Genomic DNA, 18,972 nt, shown 5'->3' with positions numbered 1-18,972 from the left:
AAAGAGACACTTGCAGTGTTGTGAGGTATCCTAACTATGCCAAAAAGATGGGGCATACGGAGTATCAACAAATAAAGTGTTTTTTGCATGTATGGGATAACTTGCAATGGCCTCTTGTGAAGGGAACGCGAGAGTACAAGCTATGGCAAGTTTTATCCTTGGAAGAAAGGTTGAATGCCACTTTTCAATTGCACTACAATTGTGGAAAGAATGTAACTGTTGATGAGAGAATAATTCCATCTAAATGTAAGCTGAATCCTTGTCGAGTCTATAATCTTAAGAAGCCGCACAAGTTTGGAATTCAATTGTGGAATTTATGCGACTTAGAAACTAGTTACAATTACTCTTTTATGACAAGCTGCCATGTCCTGAGTTGTCATGTCATGTTGTGTCTACACTTGTTGCGGACTTGAAGCAAAGAGTTCATCATGTTTTTTTTAATCGATGGTTCACATCAATGAAGCTATTGTTGCACTTGATAGCTGAGGGCTATGGAGGCACAGGTACATATATGACAAACAGAAAGAATTTCCTAGAGTCACGATTACTGCATATTGATCGTTGTGAAAGAGGTGTGTCCCGTTATACATATGATGGAAGGAGAGGACTCTTGAGTTGTAGCTGGATGGACAAAAAGGCTTTTTTTTGCATCAAATGTATATGGCATGAAGAGTGGTGAATTTCAAAGACAAGTTGGAAGTGGTCGGAGAGTTGTTGTTACATGCCCTGAGATTGCTATTATGTATAATAAATGCAAAGCACGTTATGATGTCTTTGATAGTATGGTGTTGGGTTCTGGATACAGCTTAGAGACAAGTATCCATGGCTGGAAATGGTGGCACACATTATTTTGGGGCATGCTAGATTATGTATTTGTGAATGCATATATTATATGGAAATGCTTGCATGGTAAGAAAGGTACCAATCGTTTTTGGTTTATGGTGAGATTGCAAGAGCAACTAGTGGATAATCATTTTGTCTTTTGGCATTTTGATGAAGATGAGCTCAAATGCAAGTAAGTTTTGCTTTGTATGTTCTAATGAAAGAAAGCGTTTTTTGCATAAGGGAAAGACTGTAGTTAGATCAAAGCCAACAAGGACTGTGTATGGATGCGCAAAGTGCAAGAAGTTTTTATGTGTGGAGCCATGTTTCTATAAGTACCATGCAATGGCAGGCTATGAGCGACTTGGTATACAGGCACGCCGAGTTGTGAGATCCTACAATCACCCTGTGACAGTTTGAAGCTCCATGGCAAGTTTATGAGGTGATGATGCTTGAGTTGCATGGATAAGGTGATTGCACGAAATTCATGGCAAGTTTATGAGGTGATGATGCTTGAGTTGCATGGATAAGGTGATTGCACGAAATTTATGGCAAGTTTATGAAGTGTTTATGTCTATGTGGTAGCGGATATTTTCATTATATTGGTTTCAAGAATTTTTGTTTGCCGATATGTTAGATTTGCAATGTGCGCATTGCACATGTATTTCACACGCATTTAGAGTTGTTGTTTTGCTGAATAGGGACAAGAAGATTGAATTATCTGTTTGTGAAGATGATTTTTCAAGTGGATGAGAGCAATCATGTGTAACGCATTTGGTTGTAAGGGTGAGCTGAGAATATTTTTCATGTCCAACAGATTTTTTTTGAGGTGTAATCCGCATTTTTATAGATGTAAGCGTGTTCTTTTGTACCATACCTGCTTTAAGATGTTTTATCATGTTCTTAAAAATGGTTGATTCTTTGTCTAACATTTTTTTAAATGACTTACATATGGTATAAGAGTCCCTCAAAAGGAATTAGCAGTATGGTTTTTGGAAAAGGCGTAAGATTTTTTATAAAAAAACCTAAAAAAGGACACTTAAGTGTTCTGTTTTGGTACCAAACTAGTGTTAAAGGTGGGGATTGGGGGAGAGACGTGCACAAAAAGTCAATAGAAAATCACACCTCAAGTGTCATGTTGCCCAACTATAAAGACAAGAGAACCTCTTTGACTACAAGTTTATTGAGAAGACATACTAGAACACGAAAAAGTCACTTAATCACCAAAATAGACAAGTCCATATATCTTAAAAGCACACAAGGTACTCAACATATGAGGAGAAGTGTTTTTTTTTCAAATGCAAGAGAATTTACTCAACTTCTGAGTGCACCGAGAAAGCGCTATAATTTTCACAATGGAGTTTAACACGATCAGAGTACGAGCACCAAATTAAACGGTATCAATCCAAACTTCAGTATTTGGTTCATTGCAGAGGCCAACTAAAGACAATGCATTTTTGTCAAAGAGAGTTTGAGATAAAGTTTAGAGAAGAGAGGATGATATTAGATGTGACAAATGTAATTTTGCTAGTGGCAAGCACAAATATCAGCAACATACTTTGCTAGTTTTCTATCTGTCTCTTGGATCTCTCTCAGCCATTGGGCTTGCATTTCAAGAACAAAGCACAGTTTGTTGGATAATTCCTCGTTGCTCTCAAGTATTATCATCATTCAACCCATCTGACTCCCCAATAAAGCCATCGCTCCACAGTCACCTCGGCAACGTCATTCTCACTTGTATACTGGCAAGAGATTGCCAAACAAACCAATGCCCACGTTCCATACCACTTGAACACCAAATGACAATCAAAGACAGCAAAAAAAATTTATTCAAAGAAAGTGTCAGCGAAGTGTACATCACATATGTGTCCCATTCACCTCTTTCATCCAATCACTCTCCTCTAGCGAATCAAACTAGGCATCATCTGATGGTATGTCAATTGCCTCTGATGTTGCAAACAACCACATTTACATGGTCTTCACGCCATCCAGCAGCAACAACAATATGGTATGTCAATTGCCTCTGATGTTGCAAACAACCACATTTACATGGTCTTCACGTCATCCAGCAGCAACAACAATATAATGCACCATTCCATGATTATCTAATTGGCAGACGACTACAAACACACCTCTGTCATTGGCTATTGACAACGCCAGACGGGCAAGCTGTCCAAACATGCATACCTCCATTCTGTTCCACTTTGGCACAACAGGATCAGACAGCCCATACACAGGTGCATTGTTTGGTAAAAATAGAATGGAAGCGTTCACTACTGAATCTACGGTCGACCCATCATGCAACGAACAAAGACATTTCTTCATGACGTGTGGCCTCACAAAGCTTAGCAAGGAATTCTTCAAGTCATCCTCTATCTTGTTCAAATCGAATGCATAATCTGAATATGGTCACCAATGCTCTCTGCAATAACCCTCAAACAGATTAAGTTAGATTTTGAAACGCACCACAACTACCGTTGAAGTTTTCCACTTATCGGCTGACGGGTAACTAGTGCTAGTTTCGAGAGATGAAATATTTATTTTTCTAAAGTTATTGCAAAGTCTTTCACCTCCTTTGCTAGCATTCCACTTCTCTTCTTGATCACCAGAAAACGCACAAATTACAAAGTGAATGAAGAATGTTTCCCATTTGGACGTTCATCCACAATACTCACGTTTCTCCTTTTTGTGAGCCGCCCCTTGCGAACCTGATGCCTCCCCGGATTGCTCCATTTGCAAAGCAATATTGTATAGGTTATTTAAAATTAACTCAAATGATGGGGATAGCTATTATGTCCAATTGAAGGCATCAAATTTAATACATGAGATGTTGTCTCAAACCCCTCTAATTAAGGCCTTTGGACACTAGACTCTACCACTGCGGATAACCATGGTAAATCCTGGTAGACTTTGCTCCTAAAGTTGAGGGCTATCTACATTGGGTTAAAAATATGCTCCACTTTATCAATTTTGAGCATTGACTGTAAGCTCTTGACCCCTTTTATGTTCAACTTGCACATCCACAACCATCTAACACAAGAAAGAGCGTTGTAAGCAGCTAATTTTTATTCTTTTATTCATTCCTTTTTTCATAACACCCAGCTCATAAGCAAAGGTCTTGCCCTTATGTATCAACTTGGCGTCCTCGATGAACGACTCAAGGTCCAGGACAGGTATCGATTGCAAATGTATATTGTGGGTATAACTGTATACATTCTTTGCCTCTTTAATAATGGAAGACCAAAAAACTTTGATCCTTAACCACTCTAAAAAAATAGCAGACTCTTCTGTGAGACAACGAAAATATAAAATATGTCAAACAATTTGTTCGCATGACCAAAGAGTTTAACAATGCGGATATCAAATGTACCCAGCTCCACGTATGTCCAAACTCTTAACATCTACAAAGGGAAGATCTGCACATGCCAACTCCTACAATCTTTCCTCCGTTATCCACTTTGGGTGACTAGTCCACTTGATTGCACATTGTGTCTTGCACACACGTCCAAAGGGGTCAATGGACACATGCACTCTGAACATTTGTTCTCACCTCAAAAGAGATTTTAAGGCAACCCACCTCCACCAGTCATCTCCCAATGCAAAGTCAACAATCGCCTATTCATGTCTTGTCATTTTTTAAAATTGCGCATCTGTCTCAAAAAATGATTTTTTGTATCGGGCTTGAAACTCAATCGGAAGAGTTCTATTTTTCTCTGCCACAATATTTTTTAGGGCTAGCGTATATTTTTCCTAGAGACATGGCGCTAATGATTAAACAAATATTTGATCCCAACAGTTTATGATAATTAACAATCGAAAAATCTGATAACATGTACAAGATGAAGAAGCTGAGACATCAGTGCGACGAGCACATTGTATCATGACTTCTTTCCCACCCTTTTGTCGATGTCTGCCTGCATCCAGCTATACACTACACGTGGCAGTTTCTCCATGATTGCTTCCTTTAAAGCAAGACTCATTGCCCATACCATCCATAGCATGTCTGTGTATGAGGTGGACATGTATCTTGTCTCGTTTTATCTACAAGGGATTAAAGCAATGTAACTAATAAGTCAATATGATACTCAATCTAGCCAATTGCACAAGCAAAGAGATTGGAGAGGCTTTACTTGTTTATATGCATCATTATGCTCAGCATGTCAGCCTCATTTGACGAATCTACTTCCACTAGCTCCACTCAAACTCGTGTGTGCAGATCGACATCTTTTTCGTACATAGCACCTAACATCAAAAGGGAGAACACACATTCATTGCATTTTAGAGCATGCCAGAAAATTAACGTCATTAACAACATAGATTACTCTATTTTAGAACTCCCATCCAAGCGGTGAGCCTATGGTTGACATCCCAGGTGTACAACATTTTTCTACACAAGTTGCTCCAACAAGTGCCTTGGATTTCAACCTCAAACTCCTCATTTATTGCACTCCATAATGGATCGCATGTCTTCTTGATGTTGTCATCCTCATCAATGGTGGTAGGATGTCCCAATGTGTTCAAGAGAGTATATGAAGCTTCCCTTAGGCTCATAATACCACTCCAACACGAAAGTAACGTAATTTTTTTCAGTTTGGGTAGGGTGAGCGAGAGATAAGGATCAATGTACCTTGACATTTTTTAATATCAATCACAAACTCAATTAACCTTCCTAGAAACATAGCACCCCATGCCTATTTATAGGCAACCGGTCTCACCTCCTTCACACCTCTTTACCTCTCACCTCTCTCCCTCCCACCCTCTCTCCCTTGCGTTGAAAAAAACTGATTGGAATAGAGAGAATAGGAACAAGGTACCTTGATCTTTTTGAATCAGAGACTCAATTAACTTGTTAAAAAACATAGCACCCCAAGCCTATTTATAGGCAACTGACCTCCTCTCTCCTAACCTGCTTCACACCTTTACACCTCTCAACTCCCTCCCTCCCACACTATCTCCCTTGATTGGAAAAGACGGATAGCAATTCTTACTCCTTGATTTTTTTAATCCCTCCCTCTCTCTCACTCACCCTAACTCCCCCCTCCCTCCCTCGCGCTCAAGAGTAGGTGAGCGTTAGCGCTCACTTTCTCTGGAGCACGAAGGAGAGAGAGAGGGAGAGAGGGAGGGAGGGAGAGAGTTAAGTGACTGAGAGAGAAGGAGTGATTTAAAAAAGCAAGAAAATTTCTTCTTTGGCACGAGTTTCAATAGGATGTTTACCTTGACAGCCTCATAACTTCACCAAATCAAGTTTTAAGTGTTGAAAAAAATTCAAACCCTATTGCCTTTTTATAGACACCAAAACTATTAAAAAACTCATCTCCCTCTCTGTCACTCTTCTTTGCTCTTTTCTCCCTCCTTCTCTCTCTCTCTAGCACTCGTTTAGGTGAGCGCTAGTGCTCACCTTGAGAGAGAGAGAGAGAGAGAGAGAGAGAGAGAGAGAGAGAGAGAGAGCGAAGAAGAGTGAGAGAGAGGGAGTGAGGTAAGATGACTAAGGGGAAGGGGGAGAGAACAAATTACCTTCTAATGTTGGAATGCCAAATAATCATTATGACAATGTTAACTATTGAGATACTTTTATATTCATCACAAAAGCAAGTGATTTTTGGGCATGCTTTTTAATAGCAATTCTTACTTCTTGCTTTTTTTAATCCCTCCCTCTCTCTCACTCACCCTAACTCTCCTCCTCCCTCCCTCACACTCAAGAGTAGGTGAGTGCTAGCGCTCACTTCTCTAGAGCATGAGGAGAGAGGGAGGAGAGAGTTAGGGTGAGTGAGAGAGAGGGAGGGATTTTTCAATGGGAAAGTTTACCTTGACAGCCTCAGAACTTCACCAAATCAAGTTCTAGTGTCAAAAAAAATTCAAACCTATTGCATATTTATAGACATCAATTTTTTTTTAAAAATCATCTCCCTCTCTCTCACTCATCTTTGCTCTCTCTCCCTCCTTCCCTCTCTCCCTTGCGCTTGATGTAGCGTGAGCGCAAGAGAGAGAGGGAAGGAAGGAGAGAGAACAAAGAAGATTGAGGGAGAGGGAAAGATGTTAGATGACTAAGGGAGTGGGAGAGAGCTGTTTACCTTCAAGTTTTGGGTTGCCAAATTATCGCTATGAGTGTTAACTATTGAGATACTTTTATATTCATCACAAAAGCAATGATTTTTAGGGATTCTCTTTAATAGCAATTCTAACTTCTTGATTTTTTAATCCCTCCCTCTCTCTCACTCACGCTAACTCTCCCCTCTCTCCCTCTCTCCCTCCCTCATGCTCAAGAGAAGGTGAGCGCTAGCACTTGCTTTCACTGGAGCGCAAAGGAGAGAGGGAGGGAGGGATTAAAACAAACAACAAAAATTCTTTCTTGGAATGCTTTTTGGTGGAGAATCTATCCTCTCTCTTGCTTTAAAGATGCCCAAGCCAATAACTAGAAATTCTATCCTCTATTTGCTTTTAAACTTGCTCTCTTACTCATCCTAGCAATCTTCCTATCTCCCTCTTATTCCTCCACTCATTGACAATGCCCTTGCACTAGCTACAAATCTCATTACAAAATATGTACAAAATATGCACACATTCTCTAAATATGGATATAGCAAGCTTTGGTGAGGTGTATTTATATCCAGCCCCTCTAAATGGAATCATAGTGTGCATATGATTCCACATTAAGACTTCAATCAAATTTGATGCAAGTGTATGCAACAATTAAAAAGGTATGATGGCTATACACGATACATCTCAAGACCACCATGATTCATCACAAAAATCTTCCTTGCTTGTAATAAGTGGCATAAGAAGCATCTTGATGACCACATTCTTGGTTATATGGATACAACTTTATCTATAAGGCACTCCTTACTTCAATCCAATGCATTGACCTTGACCTTGCCTCACATAGTGAAGTTTAGTCAATCCCAATACATGAAAGAAAGGAAGTGTTGCTATCCCCATGCCCTTGTTCTCCATGATATTTGAACCCAATGGCAACTACCCTTTTGTATAGCTATGTGCAAACTTAATCACAAATGTTTCCATATTTTGCTAATATAAGATTGAGGGCTCAATTTAACGAGTTGTATCCTTGCAAAAATCTTGGTTAACATAGTCAAAATGAAGACCATTGAGGGGCCTTACTGTAGGAAGAGTTGGGGTCATGCTCATCCTCCTTTGTGGAGGTATCCAGAGCTTCAATTTTCTCAACAGAGAGCTCAACAAGAGCTTCAACAACAATATTGTGGGTGCAACTTGATCTTCTTCTCTCTCCCTCTCACTCAACCTACCTATCACTCTCTCACACTCACCCTCCCTCTCTCAAAAAAAGAGTACATAGAAGGGGGGAGTTCCTCTCGAACCTTATGGAGTTCTTGTTTCTTGACTTTAAGTTGGACAGGTGTCAAGGCCTCGCTTATCCATACTGTGGTGCCCTTGAGGAGTCGTGCTTGTTGTAAAAGTGTAATGCGCGCCTCTTTAGTCTTGAAAACCAAGATGCCTTGGTTGGTGCAGTTGTCCTGGTGAACCCTCTCAAGTTTGAATGTTTAAATTCAAGTGCATCAAATTTCTATAAATATAGGCTAGGGTGTTAGCTAAAATATATCTAGATAACAAGTAATCTCATCAATACAACCTACGGAGTGATGGCGTCCTCCTCGACATGCAAAGCTAGTTTGTTTTTGAATAACCCTATGATGTGGGATTGTCCAACAAGATTTTCCATGGTAAATCCTAGAGATTATGAGGGTAGTAGAAAAAATAAGATGTTTGCCATTATCTCGACATTCAGATCAAGATTAAAGATGGTGTGACATTAGGTCATCAGTTTCAATTTGTATTTGTCTACAAAGTTTCTGTTGGTCACAAACAAGGGTGTGGATATGTCACCTGAATCAAATGTGGAAATAGTAGACGTATCTGACACCTCCACAGATGAAAAATAAGGATTTGTTGATGGAAATCTTGCCAAAAGATATGAATAATTGCAATTAAATTGTGTCGATCACATCACCTAGAGCCGATATGCAAATGCCACACAAGTTGTAGCTGCTAATTTTATATTGTAATTTGTTTTGTTGGAATTCATCAGTTAAGATAGTGGATTGCATGTTTCTATTCTTGTGCGATGTGCGATGCACATTTTTTGGTTACTGCAAGTTATATGCTAAATTAATATTATAATTTTTAATGGAGAATTTGACGATCTAGAAAGGTTATTGCTGGTATCTTCTAATGCCTCCAATAAATTCAAAGCATTCTATTTTTTGATGAGCATGTTGTTTTGAAGGTTTAACTAGTTTGTGAGAAAAAAAAATCTCCCTCCAAAAAGCTCTCTCCATCGAAGGTGTTGAAAGTGTTTTTGTTGAAAATATGGAAAATCTCTCTCCTAAGCTCCCTCCAAATGCTCTCCTTTTCCATCCCCACAGCCTTAGAGCGCAAAAAAAAAGCACAACCATCAGCCCCGTTGTCGTTGAAAAAAGAAAATGCTTTTCTCTTTGGTAGGGTCTTGTCTTGTCTTCACAGGAATTGTCATGGTGACTTACAGACTTCCATGGTGCAACAAAGGCTCAACTAAACCCTATCTTCTTGAGTAGCTCTTGTAGTTATAGACCATGAGGTGGCTGGGTCAAATTGAGTCTAGTACGCAGCAGCGTGTGATGTAGAATTTGTGTTTTTGAGTTGCAAACTGGAGCAGTTGGTGCATGTCTTTCTGTCATAATAATCAATATCTAATTCTCCTAAATGATTTTCTCATATTAAACTGATCATTTAATGGGGGAAAGTGCCAGGGGAGAAAAAGCTATAATATTGGTTAAGCTAGTAGACCGGCCACAGTAGGGATCCAAAGGAGGGAAAATAGGGATCCAAAGGGGGGGCCATCTGCAAAAGAGCCATGTGCAACAATGGGCTAAAAAGACCCTAAGGTTCAGCCCATTAAGACTTCCAAAATGCTAAGGTTCCAAAATTCAAAGGTAGTGTCCAAAGGTCAACCCTAGGGAAAATTGGATGCTTTGTGTGTGCCCTAAAAGTCTTTGCACATCCCTACATGGGAGGGGGCGAGCCCTTCTTCTAGGGGATGAGAGAGAAAGCCACACACACACACACACAAGCCCCTTTACACAAAGGGAATTAGGGACACATGTCAGCTCCCTAGCCCAGATGCCCACAAGGTGTGCCTAATTCCTATTGGATGATCCTTGAAGTGGACCAATGAGAATTAAGCTAGAGTAAATCTAGTGTAATTAATTTAAAAACATTTAATAAAAGAAACCAATGAGAATTAAGTCTCCTAGAAGACTATTGGGCAGTCTCCCAAGGGGTCCAATGAGCATTCAAGAGCCCCATGGCTTGCCTGATTCCTATTGGCCAAGAGGCAAAGGGGTCCAATGAGAGTTTAGTTTAATTATTTAACTACCTAAAGCTCTCACAAAAAGGGAAAGGGCGACACATGTCAAAAGGCTATCACTTATGCTGCTTAATTGTGAGACTTGGGGAGGGCCAATGAGGCTACAGGAAGAGAAAATAGCAAGGGGGCTCGCCCAAGGGAGAGAGGGGGCTGATTTTTGCAAGGCATTATCACACACACACTCACACACAGGCTATGTGTGAAGCAAAGAAGACTATCTCTTCCCAAGCTTTAATGGAGAGCTCATCACCTACTCCAAGCTTGTGAGATAGAAGCCTACATCAACACTCTCTTGGCATGTGGATGCAAATCCAACCAAGAGCCAAGCTTCAATGCATGCTCATCTCCTCTACCAAGCTAATTACTAAGCTAAGCTATGCTAATATGAGTGATTATGTGAGGAGATGTACATCTTTCTCGTAAGATATTCCTTCTTCCTCTCAATCTACTCTCATACCCTGCTAGCTCTCACCATCTTCGAAGGTGTGTGAGGTCTTGGGTCTGAGAACGGGGATAGTTAAAGTTGTGTTTGTTAAGTGTTTTGCTTAGTGCATGAAGCTTTCATCTTCATTGCACTAGCTAGTCTTGAAGGAACACAAAGAATTGTATTGTACAATGTCTCTCTTGATGGGAGAAACCATAATACAAAGCCTTTTGGAGGGGGGACCGGCTCCATGCAAATCCGGTCCTCAACTGTTGTCATTAGCTTAATTTATCTCTCTTTTGAAAGTATTGTCGATGCTATCTAACTAGGTGTTATGCTTTTTGTTGCTCTCTCCACCCAAGCACTCTTGTAATTCTCATTAGGAATCTATTCTAATGAAATGCCCACTATGTTCATGCTAATTTCCGCTACACATAAGTTATTAGGCCATTAAATGTTACACTTTCTCTCAAGGGAGGAGGTTGCAAGAAATTTGGAAGAGACTTACCAGCAGTGCCAAGCAGATCCGGGCTATTGTTTCACCCTTATATGCACACCATGGCCATCTGATGGCCCTCCACATGATCTGGCTGCCAACAAGTGGAAACTGGTGGAACATATGAAATCCTTGTGCTACACATCCTATGCTAAACGCACCAACTACCTTGATTCTACACATCCTATGCAAATGTACCAACTACCTTGATTCTGTTGAATGATGCCACTAACGTCTATGGAATCCTTGTGCTACACATCTTATGCCAAACGTACCAACTACCTTGATTCTGTTGAATGTGCCACCAACGTGCTACTGTTGGGATCTATAGTACCCACCCTGTCTTCACCACCTTTGGTACACTGTGTTTTTTGGATGCATGCGGCATTGCACAAGTGGTTGACATTGCTTTAAACCTCAGTCCATAGCTGGTCGTGGTCGAGGTGTTGCCAGAGCACTCAAAACCACTACACTCACCCGCCTAATTTGGATAGGCCTGACACCCGTCACTTCTTTGGCAGTATCTACGTTTTCAATAGAAAACAGATGCTAATGATCGAGATATGTAAACTTTGCAATTTATAAGATGGCTCATGGTAGCAGCGTGCTTAACTAGGTTCCAGTGGGGATTTTGAACCGAGCACTCATCACTACAATAAACCCTACATCGTCTATGACGTACAATACAAATTTACCTCTACTTCTCTTTAAGACTAATCAATAACCCGTATCTTTTGTATTTGTCTTGACTCTTGTTTTGTGTCTAATAGAGAGGACATATATTCACAAACAGTGGACATTTTGACTGCACAAGCATGACTCCAGCTCGACAACATTGCAAGGTTTGTTATATGTATATAATTCTCTATGCCTACATGGTTGCTTGGCACGACAAATAAATGCTACGGGGAAGGAAATGAGTTTCATTTCTTATAATTTCGGAGGACCATAGTGCCAACTCTCCACCAATATTTTGTATGGCACTTTTGCGTGCATTGTATATTTAGCATTTTCACTTTGTGCCTATTTGTAGCTTGATTCACATTGCTTTTATGTAGCTTGATTCAAACATTGTCCTCCAGCTTGCACAATCGGACGACACCCATACACAATTACCAGGTCCGTAGTGCATTTCAATTTTTAGTTTGTTGATGCTTTCTGTATTTTTTGAGTTTGCCAATGCTTTATTAAGTTTAGTTTTGCCACATGTTTTCCTCACTAGTGCATGCTCAATCTTGACCATTGAATCTATATAACAAGTAGACATGCACTTCTTTTCTCACAGTTTGGCGATTCAAGTTATGTATTACAGTACTGAATGCACTCTGCACATGTTTACTTTATTCCTAGGTGGTTGATCTGAATCTATGTACGTCCTTGTTTGGAAATGCATCTTATATATTGCAATTACCCAACGTTCTCCTTTGCATAACCATTCTATAACACGAGGACAACCCTTTGTCCCAACGTTTTTATTCTTGAATATGATTTGCACTAGGTTGTGTGATCAATAGCCAAGACGCCTTGCTCCCTCCGACTGTGACAATACGTATCTCTCTCTCTCTCTCTCTCTCTCTCTCTCTCTCTCTCTCTCTCTCTCTCAGGTTCTATGAGAAATAAGAGAAAATTGACTACACTTGATTTGGCAAATAAATACACATGCATTATATTTTTTAAGGTTCGTTAATGCCATGAAATTGGACCATTTTACAGACAACTATAGGGCTAATTGATCATCATATACGCAATTCTTTTAAAAACAATTGTCAATGCGCTTTGTAATTCATTTACTTCAATGCTAGATGTTTGATCTCAATCTGCATATGTCCTATTAGGTTCTATAGCAATGCCCACCAAGCAAGACTAGTTTCAACCTGCAAACTATTGATATAAAAAACTACAAGGCTCCCTCACCCTCATAGTCTTTGCATGTTTAGCAAGAGCCAAGGGACAACCTTGCATATACTGAAACTCATACATGAGTGGTGCAACAATGTGTTGAACAAGTTCTGCTACATAAAACAAGGCAATAATCTATTATTTTTAGCTTCTCTTTGGAATTGTATGACCTCTCTGGAGCTCTTCCTTCAAGAGATTAAGGCTATTGAGACCAATAGATCCAAAAAGTTAGATCTAATATTGCTATATACTTTTAGGTTTTATAAGAAGTTGAGTTGCAGATAGAAATGTCACGACTTGTTATCACTACTAGGCTGCTTTGTTGTTAGGGACATTTTTTGTGTCGCTTAAGCGACAAAAATGGCATCGTTGTAGGAATGTCACTTAAGTGATGCACAATTAAAAGACGCCGCTTAAGTGATGCTAAATCTTTTTTTTGGTCATTGAGAGTTGAGAGCTCTAAGCTCCCCCCGACCATTTTATATAAGCTCAAAAGGCTCTCTCTCTCTCTCTCTCTCTCTCTCTCTCTCTCTCTCTCTCTCTCTCTCTCTCTCTCTCTCTCTCTCTCTCTCTCTCTCTCTCCATACATACGTAAATCATGCTCAACAACAAGATTTGAAATAGAAAGCGCACATTTGGGAGCATTCTACATACACTACAACAAAAAATAACGGGTGAATTTTCACGGAAAAAAATCAAAATTATGAATGATCACGGTATGGTTCTTTTTTCCTTGACACTATGCGAATAAACAAAAACAACTAAAACAAACTGAATATGAATGAATAAACTTGACAGTACTATACTAGGAGAACTGGCTCAAGCAAATTGAATATATAGATCATAATATATGTATATATATAATGTCAATGTGTGTACATGATCAATCTATTTAAAATACTACAAAATGCTATTATTGGCTATATATTAGTATCAAACTTGTCATCCTACTGCTCTCAATACATGGAGTTGACTGCTTTGACAATGTGACGTGTGCTCGCTATTCATCTATCCTCCTACCCTACTCCTCCTCTCTCACGATAAGCTTACATCTCTCTTGCCGTGAAAATCCTGCATTAATAAAAGTTGATTTAAATTGAGTGAAATTTAAAAACTATCTTGAAAATCATTTTAGCTTGAAAAGATAACTCAAAATTATTAATAATACTCACAAAAGGGCATGCAAGTTGAATTGTACTCTATGGGGCTTTATGTCCCTAGTACGCCGCCATCTTGATCTCTGTTGTTGTGGTGATTGGAGGTAGATCGTAGTCTTTGGTATGTACAAAACAGATTCAAAGTTTAGGGTTGTTCTTATTTGCATCATTCTAAAAACTATGCTATGAAAAAACATAAATATACACTTACAAAAGTGGCTACAAAGCTGTGTTTGCCCATGCAACCCAAGTAAAACGTGTGGTAGGGCTTATTTGCATCATTCTAAAAACTATGCTTTGAAAAAGTTATAAATATATACTTACAAAAGTGGCTACAAAGCCGTGTCTGCCCATGCAACCCAAGCAAAATGTGTGGCTATTTGCTACCCTAGTCTCTGTTGTCTCCTGCATTGCATTCATTGAAAATAAAATGATATTAGAGCTACATTATATGTGAATACATATAAGTAATCTAATTCAAAATTCAAATCGTAAATTGGCATATTTTTTGTTGCAAAAAGCCCCGTAGCCGCATCTTACGTTCAAAGTGGATCCATGACTCCTCATGGATTCCTGTAGGTCTCTTATTTTTGAGGATGATAGCATACTTATTGTTTGTGTTTGCAACAAGAGGAAACAATGTAGTATGTTAGTTTTATATTAATTATTATCATTTTTTTCTATTTATAAGAAAAATAATATATTGTGTTAGTTTTACACTTTACTACTTTGGTTAAATGTTGTTTAACCTCTTTTTTAGTCGTACAGATTTACATTCCTCTCTTACACCATCGCCTTTGTATTGAGTCTATATTATAGCCATGGAGACCACTCTCATATGATGGGACATGAAGAAGAACCAGTTGCACTTTAGAGAGAGAGAGCCTTTGTCTTATTATAAAGAGGAGCGGATTCCATTTGGTGTAATAGATGCCGAGGCTTACATTGAAGTCCAAGATGCCAGTTTTGTTCACATGAGTCGGATTGGGGTGTTATAATTATGTACCAACACCCGCACACCGAGATCAAACTATGGTTACTGTTCTTTGTTTTAATTTTTTATCTATTTAACTTCTTACAGTTGGTTGGGTTAATAATATAAATAATATTTCACATGTAGTGATATGTATCTCTAGTTGATGAGGAGGATGACATCTATGATAAAGATGCTCGTCATTCTCACATACGATAGATTCATGCAATCCAACAATTGCAAATGGACGTCTTGTGACAATCTTTGCTTCCCGAACTTGAAAATGAGACTCGTGAAAAATATGCATTGCCCAATCATCTATTGTATTTAGTGCAAACATATAATGACAAACACTATGGGAGATGGTATGGAAGATCTCTTCCTAGAGATGAAAAGGATTTTAGCTTTTGGGATGCTTGTTACATGATAACTTCTTCTAGAATTCTAGATGGAGGGCGTGGCCTATAACCATTGCACATAATCTACAAGTCCCATGACATTCAGAAGTGACTCTTATGTGCTTTTGTGAACCCATATATGGTTGGGGACCTTGGTATTAGTTGGCGTGCTACATCCACAACATGACCACTTAAGGTTTGTGTCTCGATGCAACCTCCCTTTCAAGTAGAGGCATTATTCACACAAAAATCCAAAGACTTTATATAGATGGTAAATCATATGCACATGGAAATATAGCCAACCTAATTAATAATAGTAGTCAGGGAAGGAATGCAAGAACCAATTTCACATTTACGAAAAAAAATGGACATGAACCAGAATACATGTTCCAAGATACATTTTTGTAATGCCATTAGATCTTTATGTGTGTGTGATGAACTATTAGTGAACCACGGATTTCGTAGGCCAAAAAGAGCATCTCCACCTCTAGATTAAATATATAAAAGTGTAAACATGAAATGTGTACTTGTGGATTATGTATCAAATTTTCAAAATTTGCACGTCTATATTTGATACTATTTAGTTTTTTGCTCCATCAATTTGTTTCCTTCTTAGTTGATAAACATTTGTTACAAATTGAGTTTTGTTTTTGTATATTAAACTCTTTTAATCGTGTTTATGTGAGAGGTTCCAGATTATGATGTTGAAAACAATATACTTATACCTTCTCATGGCATCTCACATACGTCATTTGAGTGTATAGAACTCTTTTTTAAGAGTGGTCCAAAAGTTATGATAGAGTGAAGAAATTGTATGGTTTGCATTTTAACAAAAAGAATGATGCTTTTGTTGACGATGATGGCATGAATGATTTTATTTATGATTCAATGGTACAAAGAAAGTGAAGTGTGTGATAAAGAAAGTAATCTTAGAGCAAAAGTGCTTGAGCAAATCTACGAGGTTCAATTTGTAACGTTTAAGCATGAATTTGCTTATTATAACCTCCAAAATTGTTATGTTTGAAGTAATACATGCACTATTAAAGTAAATGTCTTCTCAATTGTTAGTGTTAATTACAATTTTTTTTTAATACTTAATTTGTATGTTATGTTTAGTCGAAATGTTGCAAGCTACTATCTCAAAATTTTTTAACTTGAAAGACTGTCCTTCTTACATCAAAAGATGAGGTAAAAAGGATATTGAGCAAGCTTGGACTCGATTACAACACCATATATGCATGCCCCAATGATTGTATTTTGTATAGAGGCAAATAAAAAAATGACAAGAAATACCTAATATATATAATATCTCGACGTAAGGTGCTTCAACATTTTCCATTGGCACCCCCATATACAACACATATTTTGAATCCCAGATTTAGCAAGACTTATGCACTAGGGAGAAAAGAATGCAAGTATATATAAAATTATGAGAATTCCCTCATATTTTCTTGCTTTCAAATATGTCAATACAAAATGGGCAGAATTTAAAGCGGAACCATGACACTTTAAGATGGGCATTGACTTGGACGGAGTGAATCCATTGTGTATGCGTTGAAATAACTTGTCTATTTGGCCACAAGTTCTACTTAACTACAATCTATCACCTTTATTTGCTTTAAAAAGAGCATTTAGTTTTGTCTCTCATAATTCCAAGAAAACGTCAAGTTAAAAACATTAACGTATACTTAGCACCTCTAGATTACAACCTCCAAGAGTTGTGGAGAGGCATAAGTGTGCTTGATATGTCAAAACCAAAAAATGGAAGACGATTTAGAGTTCGTTGAATTTTAGCATTGACTATACACGACTTCCCCAGCTACGAAGTTTATGTTGGTACCTGATTTGTGTTTAAGTAATATATATGATTATTTTTTATTTTATTCTATGATTCATCATCATGCTAAATAGTTTACTATGGATGCAGGTCCTCAACCAACGGTTATAAAGCTTGTCCCTCCTATGGTGATTGGTTAAAATATACATATAGTAAGCATCTTAAAAATATATATATACTTTTGATACCGATGAATTTTACCCAAAGCTCATTTACTACGTCAAAGCACACAAACTAGACATTTTAATGGAAAGGTTGAGAATGGATGATGTCCAGAACGAATGACACCTACAGATATGTCGATTTACTCATCCATCTTGTGGATGAGATAGAGATTGCAGGTGTTGTCAGCACTCATTGAATGTTTTAGATTGAGAGATTCGTGGGACTCTTGAAGGGGCTTGTTCACCAAAGAGCATGACCAAATGGTTCAATGGTCGAGGGATGGGTGCATGGAGAGTGCATGTATTATCTTTTAGAGTACCTTGAACGTGTTGACAAATTTGATCCTTGCAGATGGACAATAGAAGAGTCTCTTACATTGGCAGATGTGATATTATGTGGCAAGGGCATTCCGTACAAGCTCACAACGGCAAAACACTTGAACATTTCCATGCTTGTTATTTACAAATCACAGTGTATGGAAAGATTTATCAAAGAGTACCAAGAATTTTACAACCCACAAAGAAGATGAAGAGGTGGAAAATCTACCAAGATTGAATCTCCATCCTTTCTTAGAAGGGGAAGACATCACTGATTTTGAGAAGAGAGAGATTGGATTTTGCATGATAGAGAAATAATAATACTTCTATGAATATATATTTACGAAGTTGTTATAATTTCTAATAAAGTTTATGTAGTTGGTTCTGTACTTTTAGGTATCCATGTACAACAACCGACAACATTTTCGAGTCGACAATATTGATCAATGATGCATTACTTAAGATTCTTACATTGTTTCATCTTCTAGGCAGCAATCTCGTGTAAGTGCAAGAGATACAAACCACATCAACAACGAGCTTGGTTATGCGAGAACCATAGTTGTTATTTATGAACTTTCGCGTTTGCAAGCGGATACTAAGAATTTACAGATATACATAATTTTTTGACACTGTTGACTTGGAAGTTTCTTTTAAGTCATCTTTTAGATCTTATGTTAAAATAGATGGTATTGGAGATTGATTGGTTCATGTGGAGTATAAAGGGGCTAGAGCCACAATGAGAAAAAAAACCATCTGGTTTTTGTCTAGCCAACACTTCAAAACCATTACAGACAACACAAGAATCATATACTTTGCCTGCACATTGTGAGTGGGCTTTCCTCTACACTAGTCCAACTTCTCTCAGTCCATGCAGGCAAGTCATGCCTATCAATCCTTGAAGACGTTGGATATTTGACATCACCAACTCAGATTGAATATGAGAAGAGGTAAGTTAGGATAATCTTATCGAGAATGACACGACTTTTATGCATTTCCATCCCCTTACAAAAATTAGCACATGACGACTACTCTACCGAAGAAGAGAGCGACATTGATGCAATGGATGATGAAACGAAAGATCTTGCCTTAGAGTTGGACATTT

The sequence above is a fragment of the Adiantum capillus-veneris genome, chromosome 2 (assembly GCF_014529385.1).
Source record: "Adiantum capillus-veneris isolate H3 chromosome 2, ASM1452938v2, whole genome shotgun sequence".
Classification (NCBI taxonomy): Eukaryota; Viridiplantae; Streptophyta; class Polypodiopsida; order Polypodiales; family Pteridaceae; genus Adiantum; species Adiantum capillus-veneris.
Note: the sequence above shows the minus strand (reverse complement) of the source record.